Source organism: Equus asinus, chromosome 9 (genome assembly GCF_041296235.1).
Source record: "Equus asinus isolate D_3611 breed Donkey chromosome 9, EquAss-T2T_v2, whole genome shotgun sequence".
Taxonomy (NCBI): Eukaryota; Metazoa; Chordata; class Mammalia; order Perissodactyla; family Equidae; genus Equus; species Equus asinus.
In genome coordinates this window covers 6,912,459-6,935,918 of record NC_091798.1, presented here as the reverse complement: position 1 = coordinate 6,935,918, position 23,460 = coordinate 6,912,459, and the positions used below count along the sequence as shown (strand labels likewise).

At 49.4% G+C, this 23,460-nt stretch overlaps 1 long non-coding RNA gene across 1 annotated transcript; it reads right to left on the bottom strand.

The window, feature by feature from the left end:
- Positions 1-627: 627 nt before the first annotated feature.
- On the bottom strand, positions 628-23,347 carry LOC106827199 (uncharacterized). Its single transcript, XR_011505704.1, has 3 exons — positions 23,081-23,347; positions 2,724-2,904; positions 628-1,229 (listed from the first exon to the last, which is right to left on the bottom strand). It is a non-coding gene; the product is annotated as an uncharacterized lncRNA (long non-coding RNA).
- Between the last annotated feature and the right edge of the window lie 113 nt (positions 23,348-23,460).

Here is a 23,460-nt window from a genome sequence, read left to right as displayed (position 1 = left end):
ATTCCATTTCAGGTTTGCTTTTTCTCTCTTTTTTGATTTAACTTTACGTTTTTTTTTTTTTTTAGGAAGATTATCCCTGAGCTAACATCTGCCGCCAATCCTTTCTTTGCTGAGGAAGACTGCCCCTGAGCTAACATCTATGCCGATCTTCCCCGACTTTATATACGGTATGCCTGCCACAGCATGGCTTGCCAAGAGGTGCCATGTCTGCACCCAGGATCCGAACCGGTGAACCCTGGGCCACCGAAGTGGAATGTGTGAACTTAACCACTGCGCCACTGGGCCAGCCCCTAATTTTACTTTTTGAATACGTAAAATATTTTCATGATTTGAAAGTCAAAACTATATAAAAAGGTGAAATCAGAGAAGTCTACTGCTCTGAAGACTAATTCCAGCGTGTGAGTTTTTTCCCAGCATCAAGCAATTCTCTGACACCAGCTGGGTGTCCTACAACCCAACTCAGTTCTGACACTGTCTACCTGGAGGTAGTGTCAGATCCCACAGGGGCTTAGTCCTACAAGACTGCCCCTTCCCCCAACTCAGATGCCAATCACAAGTCCATGTTCTCATCCCTGTGATGTGGGCTCAGCGAGCCAAAGAGTTGAAAGATTTCTTAGACTCTCAAGGTCTGGCAGTAGTGCCCTTTTATTCAGAGAATAGCATGGAGTAGCATGGGGACAGGACCCATGGGCAGTAAGAGCTGCAGCATGGGGACAGGACCCATGGGCAGTGAAGAGCTGCAATGGGTTGAGGGTAGGGCTAAATTTATAAGGCATAGGTATGTGAGTTATCTCTTTACAAGACAAAGGAAAAATCATGTTAAAAAAATCATTAAAATGGTATCAGTGCAGGTGGGGTCTGGTTATCGGGTGGTCCTATAACGTTGCATAGGAATCAGGTCGGATTAAGTCAGGATGTCCTCTGCTTCCCGGAGGATGATATAGATCGGTATGTAGGACAGGATGCCTTGGGCCTTTCTCCCATCATAAAATGCCCCCTGAACCTATTTGGCCCCGAAATCCTTTGGGGATATGGACGATGGTCAGTCTTCTGTAACTACTTCCGGCTGCACAAGGTCGTAGAGCCGTCCCTAAATGGGGCCACAGGGGTACAAGGCAGGAAGTTCAGCAGATGAGAAGCTTGCGCCCGTGGAGTCCAAGGCTGACAAGGTATACAGATCCTCTGGAGACGAGAGAATCATTTGACGGGAAGTGGTCCAGGAAGTGAAACTTTGTTGACATGTGGAAGACAAACAATGAAATAGACAGCAAATTATAATAAGAAATACAAGCAAGATGATTAACCCAATGAATAAGGCTTTGACAATAGTCCCAAGACCTGGACCTGACCAACCAATCATTTAGGGATAGGGTGGGGTCAGATATGGATTTAACTTGGTGGCTCATATCAGATAGGAAGCCAGATATTTTGATGGTAGTCAGGAATATAGACACAACATTCGGTTTTTATAATGGCACAAGTGCCCCCCTGTGCTGCCGTCAAGACATCCAGTGCCATTCGGTTTGGAGGACTACCTTATGTATGTGGGATACCTCTAAATCGAGCAGCGAAAGGTTATGTTGTGTATCGTTTAATGCCTTCATGGTAAATTTGTTTAGGGCTTCCATGTGCCAGATGACACTTTCGATTCCTAATTGGGGAAGGAAAATTGAGGCAAGGTGACCACACCAGTGGAAGACAGAACAGGTCCAGCGTCGCTGTAGGTTGGGTAGGTTTGCAGGAGGAGACACAGTAAATGTATTTCTACCTTGCATCCAGACGAAGCCTGGGGTGCATCGTCCAATCCATCCAGGTGGCAGCCAAGGCCATAAGTTGGAGCCACATAACCAGTGAGTGCCATTAGGGGCTAACCAACGTGTGCTGGGCCGTCTATCCCAGTCAGTCCCAAACCAATCAGTATTTCTTATGACATGATAAGAGAACTATGATATGAGAACATGTGTAATGGGGAATTTGTCCCATAGGTCAGATGCTATTAGGCCACGTATCACAGGTGTGATTGGTTTGTTCCCAACATAGAGTGGCCTTTTGACTGAGTTGACCACTAGTAGGAGTGAACCAAAGATATTTGTCCCAAATTTGAAATAGTCCATCCTGTGTGTATCCATAGGTTGGGGAGTTTACCTTAGGAACTTGTTGTTTATGACCCACCTGTGACAAGGCAAATTTAGTTAGTGTTTGGGCAGGAGAGTTGAAAGAAAAGGTTTGACTGTGGCCAGGGAACTCCCAGGTATCAGAGACAGATGGCCACAAGGAGACCTTATGATTAGTAACAGGTGAATCTTGTAGGGGAGAAGAGCTATAATCTAACATCCATGAATGCGTACTATACCTTCTACTGAAACATCGTTTTTCTCTCTAAAATCACCCTCATTTTTACAAAAGATAGACAAATTAAGATTAACTGGTCTTCAAAATAAGTGTAGTTTCAATAAAACTTGGTCCAATTATTTACATAAGTGCAGCACGAACAGCAATTGATCACATAGGCTCTTTTAAATCTACTTTGCTAGAATTTTTTTATGAGGAATCTCAGATCTAACTTTAAAGGCCTCTCAAAGCCAGAAAAGCCAAGCCAAGGACTTGCCATCAGATTTTGCCTGTAATACCTACAGATTTGGGTGGCTTCCTCTCTTTTTGAGATCCCCCAAAATATTTCGAGGTTCCTTGCACCCTCCAGATAAGTGAGCTTCCTTACTTACCAGGTAAGATTGCCTGAATCTCTGTAAACAACCAGGCCAATATTTCCAAGTGGCTTTATTCCAGAAGGTCCAATTTTTGTTCCTGAAAAGCTGTCTTGTCATATCTGAGCCTGTATGGTTCTCTCAAATATGACATTCCAGTCAAAGCCTTGGTAATATAGCCAATGTTTTCAAATGAGTCCTGTTACAAGGAGAACAGATTCTTATTCACACAAATAACTGTATTTCCACAAAATAACCATACTCACTCACAAAGAGTTTCCAAATACTAGAGGGATCAGGTAGGGAGAAAAAGATAAATGTTTCAGTTCTGTACACAAAGGCATAATTTCACCAAATTGCTATAAGGCATAGTTAGCATAAGAGAAAAGAGAAGATTTCCTTGAATCTGAGAAAACAAAACATCAAAAAATCAATAATATTTCAAACAAAAGTCATAAAAATTATAATCATCTTCATCATCATCATCATCAGTCCTGTGTAATCAATTCTTGATCTTAATCTTCTGTCAGCAGTTTTATGAGGCCATCAGTTTCTCCATTAGAATTTTGCAATTTCTTATCCAGTTCAGTTTTACCATCCGAAAGTTTATCAGAAACCTGTATTCTAGAATCCTGTGTCAGAATCCTTTCCAGGAATTTCTCTGAAGATGAAACATATTTGCAAAAGCAAAAAGCATCAGAGTAAAACAGCAACTATCTGCAAATGACAAAAGACTCAAAGGAAAATTGACAAAGAAACTTGGCTACTTCTGTGACATACAACACTGCTAGATAATAACTAAGATTATGGCTGACAAGCAGGACAGATAAAAATTTTAGGAATATTACATAATTTTAAAACATTTACATCAATAGCATTCACCCACATAATACCACCCAAGGAAGTTTATCATTACTTATTTGACAATGCTTCCCAAGTAATTTATCATACCAAATAAGCCTAATAAGTTTAGTATTTTCCTCCTTATAGGAAGAGAGAGCAAATTTCTTTGAGAAGTCTCAGAGGCCCTCTGAAAATCCTCAGAGAAATCTTCTCCCTGCTACTAGGTCAAATAAAAGCCATCATTCAGGATTTGACTATTTTTTGAGAGAGAAGCTTGTCAAAAACATCAAAAGATTTTAAAACACTTGTTCAAATAGGAAACAATGCTTACTGTGAAACAATGCTCAGGTATCTATTCAAACTGACAACAGAAACATTCCAGAGCGGTTAAAACAGTCAAAACATCTTTCTTTCTGAACATAGGAAATTGTTTTAGCAACACAGATTTTCTGTCTTTTAGGTAGAGCTAGAGCAAGAAAATTATCCTTTCAGAGAAAACCAAATTTTAATTTTTGCACTAGCTTATTTTTAACATTAAAACGCATTTACTTAATTGTATTTACTTTAATCTTAGTCTACTTGACCAGCATAAAACTCCTTTCTGAATTTCTCGTTCACAAACCTTCTACCACTTCCTTTTATGTTCAGAATTTGTCCCATGCTTTCATTCTCTTCTAGGACCTGAGGACAAATTTATCTTTCTTAACCCAACAAAAATACTTCCATTCTTTATACCCTCTTTACTGAAAATATACATTTTAAGTTCCTTGTATACAAAGCTGTTTTCCATTTTAATTTCCAGTAGCTTTAATTACATATATTGAGAATTTTTAACCCTTAAGAGACACTATAAAAACTAAGCAACTATAAATTGCCTTTTTTATCACAATTCTAAACACTTTTCATAATTTCTAGGAAACATGCTACTTCACAGTAATAAAACACAGGCATGTTTGCTAATAGACCAAGACATCCTTTAGCCTCTCTGCAATAAGAAGCCAAAGGGATAAATTAGACAGGTGCAGCAATAACGTTTCAGTGTTCCATCCTATTCAAAAACGACCCAGATACTCAACAGATTTTTATCATTTAACTTAACTTGGCAAAACTCAAGATTGTTACCAAAAAGAATTTGGAAGCTGGTTTTTTCTCAAGTATACAGCCCATAAAACTTAATTATTGTACCCAAAAACTCTTACCCATTTTCATCTGTCTAAATCATTTGTTTCCAACAATTGTGTTCAGATTACCCATGAAATCCTCGTGAAACACTGGACAAAACTAGCTATCATTTAAAGCTATTATTTTGCTGATGAATTTCTAACAGACAGCATGAGCTTATGTGATTAGTAAACCCAGGCTGTATGTCTGCATCATATCTAAATACTGACAGCTCTGAAGACATGCCTGTTTCAATCAAACCAACAAATTTAAACAAGCTTTCTTTTACCAGAAGTTAATCTTTATCATGTTAACTTAAAAGACATTGGGTTAATTTCCACTACACCTATAATTTATGCAAGCACTTACTTTAAGACAATTAAACAGAGCTCTTAATTTTGGCCATACCATCCGGAGGTAAAATACCACACAATATAACATATATAGACACACATACACTGAATCTCCACAGCTACTGTTTTAAAAATTACTGCTAAAGCTCACCAGTTATGAATCCAAACTTTCTTTTGAGCCTTTTTACTAATATTTGTGGAGAAGACATTTAAGATGCTAGATTTTTTGGCAAGGGCACACTTATGGCCGTTTTTTTCCTTTTTTCCTTTCTTTTCTTCAGTCTTAGGAATTAGTGATGGGCTAGGTAGTCCCCAGGGGATTTGCAAGCTCTTTGAGATGAGGGAAATGGGTGGAAGCTGAACACCTCTAGAGCTGCTTTCCAGCCTTACAAGGATTTTCCAAGGACAGTTGCTCTTGATTTCTCAGAAACTGGTTCGTAACTCAGATGACATTATAGGTTGATCTACCTGTCTGGCTATCGGGTGGTCCTATAACTTTGCATAGGAATCAGGTCGGATCAGGTCAGGACGCCCTAGGCTTCCCGGAGGATGATATGGATCCGCATGCAGGGCAGGACGCCTTGGGCTTCTCTCCCTGGGGCAGCCCGGATCCTCATCACCTGCTTCTGACCCATTAGCTATAACTCAGAGGTTCCCAGAACCCCCTCCTTGCGTTCGATTAACCTGCCAGAGCAGCTCACAGAACTCAGAGAAACATTTTACTTACTAGATCACCAGTTTATTAGAAAAGGATATAACTCAGGAACAGCCCGATGGAAGAGATTTATAGGGCAAGGTACGGGGAAAGGGCATGAAGATTTCAGGTTCTCTCCAAGCGCCGCTCTCCTGGAAACGCCACATGTTCACCAACCAGGAAGCTCTCCAAACTCCATCCTTTCAGGTTTTGATGGCGGTCTCAGTACATAGACATGATTGATTAAATCACTGGCCACTGGGGACAGATTCATCCTCCAGCCCTGTCACCTCCCCTGAGGTCAGGGAGTGGGACTGGAAGTTCCAACCCTCTAATCACACAGCTGATTCCTCCAGCAACCAGCCCCCACCCTTAGGTGGTCCAAAACTCACGTCATTAACATAACAGAAGACACCTTGAACTCTCTTATCACTTAGGAAATTCCAAGGGTTTTAGGAGCTCTGTGCCAGGAACAGAGACAAAATATATATTTCTTTCTTTTTTTTTCCTGAGGAAGCTTGGCCCTGAGCTAACATCTGTGCCAATCTTCTTCCACCTTGTACGTGGGACACCACCACAGCATGGCTGACAAGTGGTGTAGGTCTGCACCTGGGATCTGAACCTGTGAACACAGGCTGCTGAAGCAGAGTACGCTGAACTTCACCACTACCCCACAGGGCCGGCCCAAGACCACATATATATTTCTTATTATAAATCATAATATCACAGCTCCCTTTCCCATCTGAGAAGAACATTTACAGCAGCTGCCTCCAGGGCCCCCCACGCCCACTGCTCCAGCCTCCACGCTGTCCCTCTGGGACAGAGAGCTCAGCCGTCCAGATTCCTGTCAGGGCATCGGGTGGCCCGGAGCAGGCTGGGCCCCTAGAGGTCATCCAACATGCCTCTCCATCTCACATACAGAAACTGGATGTCAGACTTCTGGTCATGTGGGCAGGACCCAACCCAGGCCTTGCGTCCACTCCATCCAGAAACAGGAAGGTCTCTCGGGCCGGAGCACGGGGAGGAGGCACTAATGAGGATTTTTAGGCTGCTTAATTTTAAAACGATTTATGATGAGGACTTTTAGGCTGGTTACTTTTAAAACTACAGATGAGAAGCAAGCTCCAAGGAGTGGAATTTGCTTGCTTGTCCCTTTGTTGGGAAAGATTTACATTTCTAAGGGAAACCTCTATCTGTAAAGATGCCTCCCTCTCTGTGCCAGGAAGAAGGGGGATGGCCTTATCTCTAGAAACTCTTAATGCCAGAGGCAAGAACTTAAGTTGGTTGCTGTCTGGCAATCTCATGTAACTGATTTAGGGTGGTGGCTTCTAACCTTTCTAACCTTTACTTAATCCGATTTGAATCTTGTCTAAAAGTCATGGGATCACCCAACGACCAGACCCCACCTGCACTGATACCATTTTAACTTTTTTTCATGTTCTTTCCTTTGTCTTCGTAAAGAGATGACTCACATACCTATGCCTTAAATTTAGCCCTAACCCTCAACTCGGGGCAGCAGCAGCAGCTCTGCCTGCCCGTGGGTCCTGTCCCCATGCCAGCGGGGGCAGCAGAAGCGGCAGCAGAAGCTCTGACTGCCCATGGGTCCTGTCCCCATGCTATTCTATACTATTCTCTAAATAAAAGAGCACTACTGCCAGATCTTAAGAATCTAAGAAATCTTTCTTTCGACTCCTCGGCTCACCGACCCCGCATCAGCGCCACCTTCATCTGGCTGCTGCTACCAACCACGCAGCACGGGCAGCATGTTTTCACCCAAATCCTCTCACAACACTGAGAGATACTTCACCAAGGAGGACACAGAGGCATGGGAGGGTTAAAAGACCCAACTGGTCTCACCCAAAGCCCTTGCTCTTCACGCTGCAACACAAAAAACATCCTCCCCTGCCGCTCCCGCCACTCCGCTTCATCCCGAGTCCCGGCTCCTACCAGCGGCAGCAGCATCTTTCAGGCTGCCGGCCGGCAGTGCGGGACCCACCTCCCACTCTGCCTCCTGCTTCACCCTGGCGTCTGGTCTGCACCGCCAGAATCCAGCCCTCGAGGGCTGGAAGGAACCGCCAGGGCATGCAGTTCAGCTGCCCACGCAACATTAGGGCTTCCTCTGAGTGGTGGTGGGGAAGCTGCTGCCCAGGCTCAGCCTCAGCACGGCCCCCACCCCTGTGCCAGGGAGCTCACCACTTCCTGACACTGCCTGCTACATCTTGAAATAGTTACGATGGTCACAACTCTGCCTTAGGTCGAGCTGAAGTCTGCCTCCTTGTTGCCTCCCTTCCCAGCCCCGCCTCGACATTTTCACTGGTCCTAGTTTTTTCTTGTGGCTTCACAGAACAGACCTGCCCCCTCCTCCATCTTAGCCCTTTAAAAGTGAAGGCTATGATCATGCCTCCGGAGAGTAAATATCCCCCACGGCTCCAGCTGGTCTGCATGCGACATGACTCTAAGTCACTCACCAGTCTGCCCCTCCTCCAAACATGCTCCAGTTTATCCAAATCAGGTGTTGAAAAACTCTGCCTATGGGGGCCAAGGAAGTGCCATGAGTGAGTGAGGTGGATGGTAGGGAGTGGCAGGGACTGCGGCAAAGAGAGGAGTATGTGCCCTATTATTGCAAACAGCCATTTTAGTTTCAGCCAATTGTTGCCACGCGGAAGTCAGGCCCCAGGATTGCCAGATCTCTCATTTTCCAGCAGAAACAGGAGTTTTGTATTTGTATTTGAAATGTCTTGATTTTTTAAGTCAGCAATTAATTTTAAAAAAGCACACCATATAAGTCAACACTGTGCAGGTGAACATACACCTATGGGCACCATATGCCACCTCCAGTCAACAGGCTTCTGAAGACGTGACACCTGGAAGTGAACGGACACTCGAAGGTGGTCCTGACCTGCCCATCCTTCCTTCCTCAGGAAAACCTACGCCCTCCCTCCAGATGTGCTACTTCGGGTCTTCACCATCTCCCACCAGGCACAGGCCTGCAGTGTCCTGACAGCCAGCTGTCTCTCTGTCCAGACCTCCTCCTCACCACTGCCCAGTGCACCCCCACCCCCGAGCCCCTGCCCTAGGACCTTGTGTGCTCAGACCTCAATCAGCTGGGTCTGGCTCCTTGTGGAAAGCAGGCAGGCCGTAGCCAGCCTCGGCTAACACACCCCCTGGGCCTCTCCCCCTGGTCTGATAGAACTGGGGCCCCTCCTTCCTGCCCGTCCCTCTACCCTTTGCTCCTCCCTCCAGGAACCCCTTCCTCCTCCCATACACCCCTCAGCCCAGCTGGCTTAAGACCTCTCCGAGGTGCCCCCCTGGGAGTGTCAGCCTGCAGTGGTTTCTGCCCCTTATACTTTGCCAACACCACATCTGTAAAATGGGGAGAAGACAGACCAACCTCAAAGGGCGTTTGAGGAATAAATGAGGTGACTCGTATCCAGTGCTCAGAGCAGCACCTGGCACACATGACATGCTCAGTGCACACGAGCACTGACTATTCCTGCCCGCTCAGCGCTGAAGCCACGTGCTGCCTGGTGCTCTCTCACATGTACTAATCACACCCTTCCAGCTACGTGACGACACAGAAAGGGCCGTGGACATGAAGACCGGCAGACCTGGGTCTGAATTCCATCCCTCCCAGGTTCTACCCTGGTGACGTCACACAACCTCTTTTGGCCTCTGTCTCCATGCCTGTAACACGGGGCTAATGGTCCCCACTTCTCAGCGTCGTGATCAGGATCAAATGAGGCAACGTCTGCAAAGGCTCTAAGTAAACTGGAAGAAAAGCTGTAAGCACAGCAGGATTCTAGAGGAGGCCATTCCAGGCCAGCCACCACACTGCTGGAGTCAAGGGCAGGCACCTCTGTCCTTGAGCAGACCTAGAATGTTCTTTTGTTGAATGTTCAACAAATAGTTTTTGAGCAGCTACTCTGGGCCAGACATCGTGCAGAGCTACTGCAAAGATGAAGGCCCAGCCTCGAAGGAAAGGTGGGAAAGTGGTTTGCAAGGCGCATCTAAACCTCCCACAGCCGGCCCCTCCACGCAGACCCTCTCCCGGGACCTGGTATCCCCCTGCCTCCTGGCTTCCCTTCCCAGACTCTGCTCATTCCAGTCAGTCCTCTCACTCTTGCCTGAATGACCTTCCTGCCACATATTCATTCATTCATTCACTCATTCACGCATTACACAATTATTTATTCAGTAGTTACTAGGTGTTCTAAAAACAAAACAGACCAGAATCCCTGCTCCTTATGGGTTTTACGTTCTAGTAAGTCATTATGCAACTTCTTTGCTTTACAAACTCCACTGGTTTCCAATTACTTATGCTAGAGTGGAAAGTCTTGAGCTGGGCCTTGGGGACAGTTCACAATCCAGCTCTACTCCCTCATGCCTCATTTCCCAGGAAGGAGGTCTCCCCCACTATAGATGGGCCAGGCCACACAGGCTGCCTTTGCTTGGGTGGTTTCCCCAGGGTGGGGAACACCTCTGCCAAGTCAGAGGCAGCTGGACGTGTCCTCGGTTGGGGAACCTGTTCTCAGCCCTGCCGGCAGCCAGGTCAGGGGCCTCTCCTGCCCGTGAGCTCTGCCACACTCACCTGGGAGCTCCCAAAGGTCATTTTCCTTGTTGTTTCCCCAGCATCTACATAGCGACCCTCAGCCCTGGGAATCTGTGTGTGTCTGTTGCAAAAGCAGCTGGTAAAAGATACAAATGGTTTTGTGGATGGCCAGAGAGGAGAAGCAGAGAGCACCTTCCAAAGGGGCAGTGACAAAGAGCGTCTAGTGGAGGATGTCCATGTGGCCTGGGTGTGGAGGAAGGAGCAGGATGTGACACAGGGAGGAGAAATCACCTACTGGGCAGAAGGGCCAACGGGTGCAGGAACAGAAGCATGGGACACGCTAAGGAGCCATCCAGGGTTCCATGGGCCAGAGAGAAAGGTGAGAAAAGGAACAGACTAGAGAACGAAGGTGGGAGAGAGGAGATATCCTCTGAGTGGGAAACGGCTTGAATGTCAAGCTGGGGAATCTGACCTCAGCAGGTCAGAGGTCAGAGCTCAGGTGGGACGAGGGCAGGTTACGGAGTCGAAGGAGGCCCAAGGGACCCGGGAGGAGTGGTGACTAGGGCTTTCTACAAAGGAGAGGCACTCTTAGCTCCCAGTGATGGAGCCAAGGTGGATAACTGGGCTCAAGGTTGCCACAGCTTCACATTTTTTAACAGAGAAGCCAGAAATCCAGTCTTCATAGTGAAGTTTCGTGATTGAGAACACCACCACCACCAAACAAAGCACGTTCACCGGTCCACAGTCCGCAGTCCGCAGTGATTGGAATGTGCCCTGGCTCAATCACACTGGGGCTGGTATGGGAAATGGCCAGAGTGGGGGCAGCTGGGCCTCTGAGGGGGGCTGCACTTGTCCAGGTAGGGCAGGGAGAGGGGTAAGGGTGCCAGACAAAATAAAGAAACACAGTTAAATTTGAATTTCAGATAAAGATTTTATTTTCATATAAAAAATAATTAGTTTTTTTAAGTTCCACTTTACCCAGGCATTCTGTAATTTTACTTGCTAAATCTGGCCAACCTAGAGAGGGGTCCTATGGCCGTTGGAACACAGATCACTTGACAAAAAACTGAACAGTGGGAGTGGGGGCAGTGTGGGACATCCGGGGTGGGACACAGGCAGGGCAGCAGCACCTGGCTGGGGTACCTGGTAAAGACAGTTCAGCCCTATAAACCCAAACCAGTGCTGCCATCCTGGAGAAAAGAGCCAGGGGGACTTCCAGAGCCTGCACCCCTGCTTCCTTGCCCCAGGCCATTCTCTGCACGGTGACCCTCAGGCTGGGCTCAGGAACAATGAGAAGACCCGGGGAGGAAGAGTGGGACCCCTCCTTTCCTGGGGCGTCTTCCCGCAGCACAGCCAAGCACTCCCTGCCGCTGTCGCTCCATCCTCTGCCCCTCTCAGGGGAGCACACGTTCGCGTCACTCTCCAGACCGCGTGGCAGTACGCGCACACCCACACCGGGGCCCAGACCTGGCTGGACCGGGAGGGCGGGCGCGCGGGCTGCGGGCTGCGGCGGGAGTCCGCGCCGGGTTTTCTTCTCCCTCTCTGCGGGCTTGAGGCTCCTCACCCTCCGGACCTGCCTTCACATCTGGCAGTCCCTGAAGCCCTGACTGGAGCCCTGTTCTCTCTCCTGACAACCTCATCCTCCTCTGGGGCTTCGGTGACTATCCATACGCTGAGGACTAGCAGGGCATTTTTCACCCTGCCCGTCTAAACCCCAAAGGTATTCGGACCTGCTGTACTGTGTGTCCTCTCCAGCCACACCCCCCCATCTCTCCCACCCTCCCTCTTTCTCTCCTCTTCTCCCATTTTCTTTCCCTCTCTCCCCATTTCCTGGTGTTCCTCAACTATTCTTCTCTCTCTTCATTCCTGTCTTGTTCACAAAACTGCTCAAAAATGTCTCCTGGATTCCCTAAGAAACACAAAGTATCACTCTTAGGCCCGGCAACACAAAATAAAACAGCCAGCAGCTGACCCTGCACACAGTAAAACCAATGATTGACTTCAAAACATTGGAAAAATCACATCTTCTTGACATAACTTAGATGTGCAAAACCTGATCCAGGAGATTAGACTTGGTGAAAATAATAGTCGCAAAAGGAAATGCAAACTGACAAGAAAACGATTTTGTTTAAAGATTAGACTGAATAAAATCAGATTGAAAGTAAGTGATATCCATGAAAACAATTTTGGCAAAATAAAATTTAAATGCAAAAAATAAGAAATGGTTTCACTGTGTTATATTTAAATTTCTTATCAAGAAATTAATTTGCTTTAATAAATTTAATTTAAAAAATGCTTCATTGACCCAAGAAAAAAATCATTAGTGCTGGCAAAAATTCTAATTAAAATAGTCCCATTCAAGAAAACCACAGCGTCAAAATGCTCCCTACATGTTGAAAACTTGCAATTTTATATATCTCTGCCTGAACTCCAGGCTCAAACATGCAACTGCCCGTGGAACATTCTCCCTCGGGACATCCCAAAGCCAAGCTGCTGATATTCTCTCACTAAATTGTTTTTCCTCACACACGTCTGCCTCCAAGACTGGGACCATCACCCATTTGGTTACTCACGCCAAAAACTCGAGGCATGCTCCACTCCCATGTCCCTCCTCACCCAAACACAATAACCCAACATCCAGAGTGTCTCTCAAACTCTGTCCTCTCTCCTGCTCTGCCTCCAGCGCCCGCATCCAGTCTCACAGCTCTCCCACGTGGACTGACATAACTGTCTCCCTGAAACCACCCGTGCACCCTCTGGTCCAGACTCCACACTGACAGCTTTATAGCTGAAAAAGCCGAGCCAGGACCCCTCCCCTAGGAAAGGGAGTCTAACCACTTTGGACAAAATCTGTTGAAGATAGCTAGAAGAGCTGGTCAGATGTTATAAAATTCACACACACACTCTTAAAAGCGTCAAAGAGCTAACAAGATAGTGGGGAATTGCTGTGCCGAGGTCCAGGAGAGGACTGGATCCCAAAGAACTGACCCTGATACTCGAGGCTGTGGTTGCCCCGGAAGCTTTTGCCAGTTGGAAAGGTGTGGCTAAGAGGCCAAGCTCACTTCTAGTGGCCTTGCAGGGCTGGAAACAAAACTCAGAGTTGGGGGCCTGCCAAGGGTCACAGACTGATAAACCGCCCCCCAACACTGGGCTCAGCCTCCAAAAGACTATATCCAGAAGTAAAGGTGAACAGAAGGCAAACCGGCCCTTCCCTGCATGGCAGTCCAGCTCTGAGTCATGCCGGTGCCCCAGAAAACACGCTGCCCTAAATGTGAACCAACATGAGCTCAGTGTGCTCATCCCTCCAGGCACCTGGCCAAAGCAACAGGAAATCCTCTTTGGTGAACGACAAAGTCGCCCCATTTCAAATTATCTCTACAATTAATTTCAAAAACACAGTATTCAACATACAAAAATAACCAGACACACGAGGAAGCAAGATTCCTTGAGCTAAAATCATCAGAAATAATAGTCAACAGAAATAGAGCTAGAGGAATTACAGACTGCAAAATAAATTATTACAGTTACCATGTTCAAGAAATTAAATACCGAAATTGAAAATTTCAGCAGGGAGCTGGAAACTATAAAATTACATAGCATATGAAAACAAAGAATAAATGGACACTAAAAACTAAAATTATAAACTTAATGGACGGGCTTCCCAGCAGATTTGACATGACTAAAGAATGAATTAGAGACCTAGGATACTGGTCAGAAGTACAATCCAGAAAAAAGTCTGGAGGGACAAATGGACGGAAAATACTGAAGAAAAGGTTACAGATACAGAAGTTACAAGGAGAAGATCTTATGTATGTTTAATTGCAGTCCCAGAAGAGAAGAGAGAGAGACAGAAACAGAAGCAATATTTGAAAAGATGATAGTTGAGAATTTTCCAGAATACATGGAAGAAATCTATAGGTTTGAGAACTCAAATGGATCCCAAGCAGGATATATAAAAAGAAATCCACACCTCGACCCGTCATGGTGAAAACATAGACAACCAAAGACAAACAAAAACGGTAAAAGCATCCAGAGGAAAATGACAGATAACAGTGCTAGTTATTTACCTCGTGTCTCTCAGGTCACAGCCCACCCTTCGACTAGCTGCGGGGTGACGCTGGGGCTAGAGTCTGCCGAGTACATCTCCCAGGCCTCACGCCAGCTGACTTCCTGTTAGGTTCTGCCAATGGCAGGACTAAAGGGAGATTAGCAGGCAGGGGAAGGGGATTCCTTCCTGTCTCTACTTCCTGTCGGCTTCATTTCAGGAGCTTCCAGCTCCTTTCAACACTCCCAGCACCAGCTACACGGAACCCCCTGGAACCCCCTCACAGGTCATAGCCCAAGCCAACAGGCCCCTCTTATGGTCCAAGCCCCTAGGTTCTGTTAACCCTACCTCTTCCCTTTTATCCTCCCAGGCCTAGGAGTAGCAGCTGCTTCCTGTAATTACTAATATCTGGGTAACTCAGCATCCTCTTTTGCTCATTCTGCATAAGCAATCCACCTTGTGTATTATATTCCCCTCATTTGAAGAAACTAACATGGTTTATATTTTCCTGAGTGGACCCTAAGTGATACAGAACTTTTCAAAGGAGCCGCAATGTGGTAGACAGCATTACTGTTCCTAATTATTTGCCACCAATCCCTATGGGAGGCAAGTACTTTCCCACCCTGCTGACATAAGGCTTTGGCTGATGACACCAAGGGTAATGACATGTGAGGATAAGTGACATTTGCTGTCACTTCTCAGCAGATGCTTTAAGAACCATCACATGATTTTGCCATGGCTCTTTTCTCTCTGTCAGGAGACTAGCACGTCACCAGCAGGAGCTGCAGCCAACCCACACAGGACACGGAAAGCAAGCTAGAAATAAACCTTTGTTGTTGCAAGCCAAGGAGATTTAGGGGATGTTTGTTACTGCACCATACTGTAGCGAAACCTGGCGTTTTCACAGAATTAGACCACATCCGACTCAAGAGCAAACACGGAAGCCAGCAGATGGTAAACAACAGCTTCAATGTACTTAGAATTCTATACTCAGTGTAATTATCCTTCAAGAAGAAACACGCAAGAAAGACATTTTCAGACAAAAACCAAGAGAATATGCCACCAACGGACTGTTTCACTTTATAGGAATTCTAAAGGCTGTTTTGCAAAGAAGGAAGATGATGAAAGATCATGGATGCAGGGAAGGAGGAAGGGCAAAAACCATGGTAAACATGTGGGTCAATCTAGCTGAAGATTTTATGAGAAAACAATAATGTCTGTGGGGTTAAATAAACAACAGTAGCTTGGAAATCAGAGGAGGAGTAAGTGGAATTAAATGGTAAGGAGGTAAATGGAATTAAAGTGTTGTTGGGTCTCGGCACAGGTACTAGTAATGAGCTATACTGATGTCTTGTGGCCCCTGCTCTGCACTGACAAGGCACATGTCTTTGTGGTACTCTTCCCCACGCCGCCCAGCCTCACGCAAACATACCTGGCCAGTCCTCTTCATAAGGTGAGGTCACAAAAGATGAGGGAACTCTGAGGAGCTGCAGAGACTGGAGAAGACTAAGGAGACATGACAGCTAATTGTCCTGCGGGGTGCTGGGCTGGATTCTGAACCAGAAAAGGGGTTTTGGTGGAACCCAAATGAAGTCTGCAATGTATAGTACTGCTGTTAACTCCTCGGTTGGCATCCCTGGGCCATGGTTATGGGCAATGTTAACACAGGAGGAGGCTGAGTCAAGGGGATAAGTGAACTCTACTATTTCTGCAACTTTTCTCTAAGTCTAAAACTATTTCAAAATAAAACAAAAAAAAACTCGCCCAGAGACGTTGACTGTGAACGTTTCTGGCCTGTTTTCTGCCTGTCCCCTTCCTTACACAGGGTGACATTTTCTGCCCTGCAGGAGAAAGATCACAGCAGACACCTGAGTTCACTCCACAGTGAGCTTCAGGGTTCTCACCGCATCGAAATCTCACAACAGGCATCATCACCCTCATTTCACAAATAAGGTAATTGAGGTCTAGCACAGGTTAAAGGTCACACAGCTCCTAAAAGCCAGGACTCAATGCAAGTGCAGGTCCTCTGATGCCACATTCCAGAATCACACTAAAACCCAGTGCTTGAAGAGTGAGCTCACACACCTGTTCATGCACACACTCATTCACCACGCCGAGCGCCTCCTGCCAGGAGGCAGAGTCTAGGAGGCCGAGGCCCCACCATTGACCTGCTTCCATGCTAAGGGCACACAGCACGGCCTGACTGGGACAAGGTGACACCCCGCTGCAAGAAAGGACTCACTGCCCAGCTGCAAGGACTGAGGCTGCCTGACGGTGGCCAGCTGTTAGCACCTTCTGGGTCCATTGCAGCTTTTAGCTGGAGATGGTGCTCTCCTCAGGAGGACGGCTGCCCGGCACAGTGGTCTGAGGCCCTTTTCGGCCCAATGAGGGATCCTCCAACAGGCAGATCTGGAGGCCCGTGCTGGGCAGGGCCACTGGGTCTGTATCACCTGGTGGTGCCCTCTGCCCGATCCTGCTTCCTCCCCTTTCCTTTCACAGATGTTCCCCCCAGTAAACTCTCGCACTCTGAACTCCAGCTCAGCATCTGCTTCCCGAAGGATCAGCCTGCAACAAGCTATTCAGTAGGTCTGTGTGGCCTTCCCACTGGCTCCTGTGGGTACGCTAGCCCAGGAATGACGAGTGGTGTTTGCCCCCTCTGGTGCCCTCTTTGTCCCCGTCAGCCTGGTAAGCACCCTGGGGATAGCAGCTGTGTGCAGAGTAAGAGGCTGGTCCAGGGCCTGAACTCCCTGGTGACCACACTGCACCATCCTGTGCCCATCCTGCCACTGGACCTGCCAAGGGTGACAAACGCATACTTGGAGGACCCCGAGGACTGACTGAGGATCTGTGTGCGGCCCGGGTCTCGGAGGAAGTGGAGCAAGTGGGAGGGGAGCTGCTGCCCTGGTAGGACTGGGGGAGGGTGGGGCGGGGGAGTGGCAGCGCCAGGCAGGGAGATGTGTGCCAGCCTGTCTGTCTCTCCTGGGTGGGGCGGGATGAACGCTTGGGCACAGGCGCAGCCATCACGTGGCTCTGGGAGTGGGGCCTGCTGCAGGTCGGGGATGGAAGCCAGATGGGCGGGCTGTGTCGGGCACATCTACTCAGTGGGTTGAGGAAGTGGAACAGAGTAGGGGCCCAGGGAAACCTCTGCCTCAGCAGAAGATACAGGGGAGAGGGGCTGATTTTGACTTCCAAGGCCTGTGGAGTTTCATGTACCAGGCCCAGGGCAGGGAGGGCTATGCCCTGGCTTGGCTGACTGGCCGGGCACAGAGAGCTGGAAGGGCGGGTGAGGGGCCCACTGGCTGGACACATAGTGCATGGCTGGCCAGGTGGCTGAGATCCCCCAAGACCAGGACCTAACTGGTCTGGCTTGGGGCTCCCATACTCCATGGGAAACATCCCTCTTTTGGCACTGAAACAGTGCCCTTCAGCATCTCAGCCATCTTCTCCACACAGCAGGAGTCCCACAGGTGACCACAAGGTCACTCCTCTGGCCTTCCAGCTTGCCCTCCTCTCTCAGGAAAGGAGTGTCAGTGGGCAGGTGGCCCCGGTGCTGGTGAAGGGCAAAGCTGAATCTGCTCCTCTGCCGGCCGGAGGCCTGCCTGGATGCCCGTGAGGGTCTGGACCCTTCAGCCTCGTCTTAGGCAATCATACCTGTGAAATCACCCATCCTAAAATAAATGCATATTACAATTCAAAATGTTTGTCTACACTGAAATATTGATGGATGAAGTATCATAATGTTTGGAATTTGCTTTAAAATAACCCGGGAGTGGGGGAGGGAAGGGGAGGGGGGGAGGGTTTATATGGAGATGAATAAAATCATAAAGTTGGGTGATGGGTACATGGGAGGTTTTTTAATATCTTCTCTCTACCTTGGTGCATATTTGGAAATTTCCATAATTAAGCTTTAAAAGTAATCTAGGTAAAATCCTTGCTAAAAAAAAGGATTGTCCCACTACCTTTTAGCTAACCCTGGAATATGAGAATCCAAGTTCACTTCAGTGTACAGCTTTTTTACTTTCTTTTTAAAAATTTTAAATTGTGGTAAAATACACATAACATGCAACTTACCATCTTAACCATTTTCAAATGGGCCGTTCCGTATTAAGGATTAAGCACATTCACGTTGTTGGGCAACCCAGCCACAGGACGCTTTCATCTTGCCATTGTGCAGTTCTGCAGTGACCAGCAGACTGCTCTCAATCCCCATCCCCCGCCCCACCCATAAATCACTGCCCCCCAGGGATTGGTCTCCCAAGTTCCAGAGTAAGGTACCCTGTTACTACCTGCCTGGCAGCTGGTCCTGGGCCTGGCTGTGGGGTCAGGCCAGGTTTCTGGTGACCCATCAGTGGGCCAGTCAGGCTGCCTGGACTTCCGGGGCCTTTCACACTGCAGGCCTGGCTGGCTCCTGTAGGTCTGAGTGCCCCAGGGCATGCACTTGAGCAAGTCCTGGCAGCTCTCAGCTTCCACCCCCACCTGCGGCCTGAGGCTGCCCGGGTCACCAGGGAGGCCAGGTGGGGGGGCATGAGGGGTGAACAAAGACTCCTCCCTCGAATGCACAGGTGACTCAAGGAGGGCAGTCCAGGTCCCAGGAGTCCACTTTCATCCCAGGGTGCGGAGCACATCTCCCTGGGTGTGGTGCGAGGGCAGGTGAGCAGGGCCCCACTGCCTTGACTCCGACAGCCACAATGCCCCGCTGCGACACAGCTCTTGGGTTTAGAATGATCTTGCAGGAGCTGGCAGGAGTTAGAGCAGGCACCAAGTTACCTGTTAGCCTGCTCTTTGCAAGGTCTGAAATCCTCAGACGCTGCCTCCCCAGGAACGCCCAGCTCTCCTCCCTTGGGCTGGCGTCTGGCCAGCTCCAGGGGGATGAGTGAGGGCAAGGGAGGGCACAGAGTGAGGGGTGAGGGCGGGCGTGGGACACACAGCTGTCAAATCCTTCCTTCACCGGCTTATGCCGTTTCATTCTCGGCGATTCTGCCTGTTTACAAATGAAGAAGCTGAGGCTCAGAGAAGTCACCAGAAAGTTATGGACCGGGGATTAGAGCCAGGGCTGCCTGCCTTCATCCTCCTCCTCCTGCTTAGAAAGCAGTCATGAAGTGGCTGTTTGCAGATGGTGGTTGGAGCTGAGCATGATCAACTGTCAGGTCCTGAAGGAGGTCCTGGGGGGTCTGGACGTGGACTGGGGGCCAGGCCCTATGCTGTCTCCTGGGAGAGACAGACAGATGACCCACAAATGCTGATGCACTGTGACAAGTGCTGCCGCAGTGACAGGATAAGGGAAGTAATTCTGTCTTGGGCACAGTGGGTGCCGGTAAGGGATTCTCCCAACAACTCCCAGATGAGGACACTGAGGTAGTCCCCAGCACAGAGGTATACAGGGCAGGGGCTGATGGAGCCTCGGGACCAGTTCTGGAGCTGGGGTGCCACCTCTCAAGCAGCAGAGAGTGAGGACAGAATGCGTGGGTTGGCAAGTGCCCTCTGGGCAGAGTGGGCGACGCTGAGAGGGCAGTAGGGAGACTGCTGCAACAGTCCATAAGAAGGGTGACAAGGCCAGAGGTGGCACCAGTGGGAAGGGGGCAATTCCTGCTGTGTGGTCCCAGGATTTTACCGTCTTGGCCACTGGCAAGCAGCAGGGATGCGGGTACTCCCCGGCCCAGCGAGATAGACCCAGACAACAAGGAGAGCGCGTGTGAGCTGGGGTGGTCCAGCCTGGCCGGCCCCTTCAGGACAGGCTCCCCGTAAGCATTTTCTCCTTGTGACGAACTTTCCCCACAAGGAGAAAGCAGAAGGACAAACTAACACTGACAGATGTCTCCCTTTGCCAGACGCTGTGCCAGGCACTTTACAGGTGTTCCTTCACTCAATCTTCCCAGCCAAATTATGATCCCCTTTTGGAGATGAAGACACTGAGGCACAGAGGGAGAGACTAAATTGTCCGAGGCCAGCAGCCTCAGGAAGCGGTGCACCCAGGGAGCCTCGGTCCCCTATCCTGGCAGGGCGCCTGAGCGTCTCGCCCCTTGGCTCCTGGGTGGTGTGGCTCCTGCAGCAGCTCACAAGAATGCCAAGTCTGGGGCTAGGCCACCCAGATGTGGCCAAATGTGGGGAAGGGACAGAGGCCTGGCTCCTGCCAGCTTCTGACTGCCCCCTCTGCCCAGCCCACCTGCTTCTCTCAAGGGCTGAGAAAGGCAGACAGAGGCTAACGGCCAAAGGGACAGGGGTGAGGACACGACACGAGGCAGCCGCACGGGAGGAAGTATAGGTGAAGAGAGTGAGCTCTGGGCTAGGCAGCAAGAGACCCAGCTCCCAGGCCCAGCCCTGCCGGGAGCCAGCCCCCAAATGTGTTTGGCGGGGGACAGGTCATGTCCCTCCGCTGCACCTCAGGTCTTCTGTCAGAGGAGGCTGGACTGAGGGTACGCAAGGTTCAATGGATACTCTGTGGTTTATGCTCCAAGGTCTATGCCTGCAAAGGTGCACAGGAAAGCACAGGCTGTGTGGACGGGGAGGAGGAGGCACCTTCTGGAATGGAACTGAAGCAGCCTCTCCCCTGGGGCAACTCGTCCCCTCAGCCTTGCACTCCCAATCTGGGTGACCAGGACAACCTCAAAGGGCTCAGAGAAGCCAGATAGGAAGGAGCCTCTGCCAGGTCAGCAGCTCAACTTCTAGGGAGGGGTGGGGGGGCTGCTCTTAGCAGCCTAGAGCCCAGAGCCTTGCAGGAGGTGGGGGACAGGTAGCCTGGTCCAGGCTGGAGGGGCCGGGGACCTGAGCTTTGTTTCTCTGAATGGCAGCTCTGCTAGAGGCCTGGAGCTAGGCTGCTCTCTACTGCTCTCTGCAACCCCCAGAGCGGAGAAGGCCTTGGTGTGGGCAAGGGACACACTCCCTGCTGAGCTGCCAGGGTTGCACCAGGCTCTGATTTACAGCTGCCCTTTTCAGGTGAGCAGCCACTTCCTAGGTATTCCATTCAGCCAGGATGTGCCCTCCCCCACCCCATCCCCACCCTGTCTCTGAAATCTCTGGGCTCCAGGTTGTCTTCTGATTTCTTTCCCTCCTGCTGGGACGTTCCAACATACTGAACTCCCTTCCCCTCGCACCTCCCTCTGGCAGCCTGGGGCAGGGAAGAACACTGGACCGAGGGCCCGAAGACCTTGGATAAGTCACTGTGCTTGTAACAGCAGAAAGGGGAGGAGCAGAAGCTGAGTTTCCCCACAGCTTGTCTCTGACCCCCTCCTCCTCCTCAAGTAATTTCTTGCCAAGACAAGTCAATTCCTCTTTCAAACCATCTCATGAACGTCCCCATCTTTTCCTGTCCCCACTGCCCCTGCCCCTGGGGCCCCGTTTCTGTTCCCCGAGACTCCTAAAATCTGGCCTCCCTGCCTTGACCACCTCACGGGGCGTGTGGACATGCCCCAAAGTCCAGCTTGGTCCTCACACTCCCCTCTCTCAACACCAGTGTGCCACCTGTGCCCCATCTCTCTCACTGACCTTTCTCGCCCCGGCTCCCTGCTCAGGAGGAAGCCTGCCTTCCCCTGAATGAGCACTGCCCTCTCCAGCCAGAGGCCCACTCCACATGAGCACCCTCCTCCAAGGAAACGCTTCTGTCCTTCAAGCACCATCTCAAAAGCCACTTCCCCAGTGAGGCCTTTCCTCAGGTCCCCGAAAAGGTACAGCATGTCCTTGCTCTGAGCCGTTATCAGTAACCCTACCAGACTGGGGCTCCTCAAGGGCTGACATGCACAGGAGTCATTAATGAGTTTTCTTCAACAAAGAAGTCCTCTGAAGTCTGGCACTTCCATTGTTAGGATGTCGGTAAGGATACCAGAGAAGACAGGGGTTGCAAACTGGTGACCCGTGGGCCAAATCTGATCCCCGAGTGACATGATGTCTTTCTATTAATTGAGGTAAAATTCACATGATGTAAAATTAATCATTTTAAAGTGTACAACTCAATGGCAGTACATTCACAAAATGTGCAACCACCACCTGTATCTGGGTCCAAAACGTCTTCCTCATCCCAAAAGGAAACCCCATGCCCATTAAGCTGTCACTCCTCATTTCTCCCTCCCCACAGCTTCTGGCACTAACCTACTTTCTGTCTGTATGGATTTACCTACTTTGTATAAGTGGAATCATACCACATGTGGCCTTTTGTGACTGGTTTCTTTCACAGCATAATTTTTGGAAAGTTCTTCCACGTTGTAGCACGTATCAGAACCTCATTCTTTTTCATGGCTGAATAATATTCCATCGTATGGACATACCACAACGTGTTTATCCATTCATCAGTTGCTGGACAATTGGGACTGTATCCATCTTTTGGTTATTGTGAATAGTCCTGTTATGAACATTCGTGTGCAAGTACTTGTTTGAGTCGCTGTTTTCAGTTCTTTTGGGTCCATAGATAGGAGTGGAATTGCTGGGTCATATGGTAACTCTATGTTTAACTTTTTGAGGAAGATGCGGTGTTTTAATATTTTGAATTCGAATGTCTTTAGGTCCATCTGTCTGTCTCCATCTCTTCTATTGTCTTACACCTCGCCCTCTGACTCATATTATTTATCTGGCCCCTAAAGGCATCTGAATTTGCTGCCCCCTCCAAGGCTTTGGCGGCAAAAAAAAAAAAAAAAAACAACTTAGCACCCAATTCAGTTGCTAGGAGCCGGAGACCCTGGGTAAATCTCTCCACCTCTCAGAGTACTATTCGGCTCAGCCTCAGAAGGAGATCATGCTTACCTAAGAGGAGGCGGCGAGGATCAGGGAGGCGACGGGCAGAACGTTTCTCCTCCGAAGCTGCCTCGCTGTGGACACGGAGAGGGGCGGGCGAGGCCAGGAGGAGGCGGAGGAGAGACAGCGGGCGGGCCGGGCGCCCTGCGGGGGTGCCGGCAGCGGTCGGGGCTGCAGACCCGCCGGGTCCGAGCCGGCGCGCACCGGGCTCGCGGCGCAGAGCGCAGCCGGCAGGGGGCCCGGGCGCCACGGCCGCGCGGCGCCTCGGTGGGGGCCGGGCCGGGCGGCGCCGCGAGCCCGGGCGGCGCTCAGGTTGGCCCGCGGTGGGCGGGGGTTGCCCCCCGTCCCGCCCCCCACATCCGGGGGCCCGGGCCCGGCTCTGGGCTGGC